This window comes from Frieseomelitta varia, unplaced genomic scaffold, assembly GCF_011392965.1.
Source record: "Frieseomelitta varia isolate USP_RPSP 00005682 unplaced genomic scaffold, Fvar_1.2 scaffold_791, whole genome shotgun sequence".
Classification (NCBI taxonomy): Eukaryota; Metazoa; Arthropoda; class Insecta; order Hymenoptera; family Apidae; genus Frieseomelitta; species Frieseomelitta varia.
In genome coordinates this window covers 77,176-79,819 of record NW_025110580.1, presented here as the reverse complement: position 1 = coordinate 79,819, position 2,644 = coordinate 77,176, and the positions used below count along the sequence as shown (strand labels likewise).

At 27.5% G+C, this 2,644-nt stretch overlaps 1 long non-coding RNA gene across 1 annotated transcript in view; it reads right to left on the bottom strand.

The window, feature by feature from the left end:
- LOC122535995 overlaps positions 1–2,227 on the bottom strand; it is a 4,101-nt gene extending 1,874 nt beyond the window's left edge. The window contains exons 1-4 of the long non-coding RNA XR_006308312.1: positions 2,141–2,227; positions 1,816–1,897; positions 1,591–1,655; positions 1,306–1,397 (exon numbers count right to left, since the gene is read on the bottom strand). This is a non-coding gene — a long non-coding RNA (uncharacterized LOC122535995). The remainder of the gene's footprint in view (positions 1–1,305; positions 1,398–1,590; positions 1,656–1,815; positions 1,898–2,140) is intronic.
- Between the last annotated feature and the right edge of the window lie 417 nt (positions 2,228–2,644).

Below are 2,644 nucleotides of genomic sequence, written 5' to 3'. Positions count from 1 at the left end.
GTAGAAGTCACATGTGCAAGTTGACTTGGAATCATTATTATAATTGAAAGTATAATTAATAATATAATTATACTGTATTTACTATATATTGTTATAATAAATTCACACTTAAAATTAGTGCATAAATATTTTAAATATTTCAACTTATAGTGAATGGAATAGAATAGAAACGACGCATTTCCACATCCTAACCACACATACGCATGCGGAAAATACGTCGTGCACGATAGGCTAACACATTGTCAGTCGCTGAGAAATTTTTTATGAAATTACAAACTATGGTCATCGTGCCCAATGTCTTTCACCCATCCAAGTAGCACCTGGGCACGTGAGTGAGATTCTGACAATGAACACGGAAGGGGTTAAACCTGAAAATCCTGAACTAAAAAAAAATGATTAGTTTATGTAATTTGTATCTAACGGACTATTGTATTATTTCAAACTTTAATGATTCTACTTTTTCAAAAATTATTGAAATTATAACAGAATGAAGACAATGAATGAAGAACATGAATGTATTAAAAAAGATATGAAATCTAACAATTGACTCAAACAATTAAAATCAAACAACTCTAAATTAAATATTAATAGAAACAACCTCAGGCGACTTCGTCATCAAAGCATATTTTCGAAAATGCGAGAGCAGTGTTCAAACTTGTTGCTTTGATTCAAAAATCTGCCTGTCGCGAAGTATCTTCTTGCACATAAAATTTTATACATTTTTCTACAGAAAAAATTCTAATAAAAATTCTATATTTCAAATTCTATTGAAGTTCATAATTATAAAATCCAATTAATTCAATCATTCGATACTATTATAAAAGGGAAGATAAAGATGAAAATGATTAAGTATTACAACAAAATATATCCAACCATTATCAATAAGTAATAACTACATCTTTCATAGCAACGAAGTCGGAGGACTTCTCTACTACAAAATGATCAAACAAAATCATTTTAACAATAATTATTTATAAATACTTATAATTTCTATTCATATAGATATTCATATGGATATTTTATTTTTGCAAACATTTATATTGAATATATTTTGATTTTACAAGTAATTACTGTAACTATATACATTCAAAGTAATTGTAAAAATCGCGTTGTGCAAGAAGCCCTATCCTGATCTAATACATAAAAAACCTGAAGAAATGTTACTACTCGCGGGTATAAAAAATACCCGCGGTCACTATGCTCATCAAAAATTCTATATATACAACCAATCACCCGTGTCGATTCGGACCTTTCATCCAACGACATGATTGAGTGACCAGAGGAACAAAAATGCATGCGACTCACGATGAAATGCGAAGAACATTGTCATCGATGAATTGTAATCTAGTCACCAAATAGAAATCGTCCAATTTCATGAAATGAAAGCTTGAAGAAATCTGTAACATATTAGAATTTATTCTTGTTAATTTTTTGCAAAGTTTGAATATTAATTTTCAATGAATATAAACTTTTGGTAAAATATTCTATTTAAAAATGAAAAATTTTAACTTACCAAAATCTAATTTAATTTCTAATTAATAATTATTGATAAGTAAAAAGAAATAAAGTACAAATTGCATAATGACTTACATTCTTAGCTTTTGAAGTATCACTAGATCCTGCGTAGAAAGCAAGAAGAGGAAAGAGTGATAAACCTTTAACAAAATAGATGAAATTATTAACTAATTATTATTTACTTATTATAAATAAAAAAAGTGATATTAATATTATAATGTTATAATATTGCATATGTTTTTAAAATATTGTTATATACCATAAAATATTTCCTAGTATTTTCTTAACTATTGCACTTACCGCCATTAATCACGTGATGCCATTTTGAATTCTGTGGCGTCTTTCTAATTCTTCGAAATTTTCATTGTATGCAACCAATAATCTGTACAAAAGACACGCACAGTTTTCAAATAGATGTATAAAAGGAATAAATTATATGTGAAACAATAAATAAAAGAAATATATTATATACGAAATATATTATATACGAAAGAATAGTCAAGGTCACATGCCGCTTAGAAAACGCACAATACAAATTACCAGCAATCGTAATAAGCGACAATCAAAAATGAAATTTGGTTGTAAATTACAATAATATTCAACAAACATAGTAGGAATTACTTACTAGTCAGTAGCAGGATGTGGAAAATAACACAACTGTAAATATTACACAATTAATAAATGTCAAGTGCAATGATACGTCTTAACTTTATGATTTTCGATGCTGGACTACCCCCCGCGCAACAGGTTCGCGTCGCTGACTAATTTGGAGGGGGCGGGGGGGTTCAAGTGTAGATGAATAGGATTCATGGAAGAGTAAAATATCCAATAGAAATTTTTTAACCGTATCTTATACATAAATTTTTACGCGCGCTAATTTAATTTGATGAAATTTATTTAAATTAATTAAATTGATAAATATAGAAACTAATTAAAAACGATGGTTTTTCAATGTCGAATATAGATTACATTTTTTAGTAGAAAATTTTAATTATATCATCAATTTCGCAAAAATTTTCATACTTGGTTTGTACACAATTGTTGTATATATATATTAACAATTGTTCAGGAAAATATTCAACTTTTAATTTATAATTTTCAACTTATAAGAACTTTTTGCAAATATATT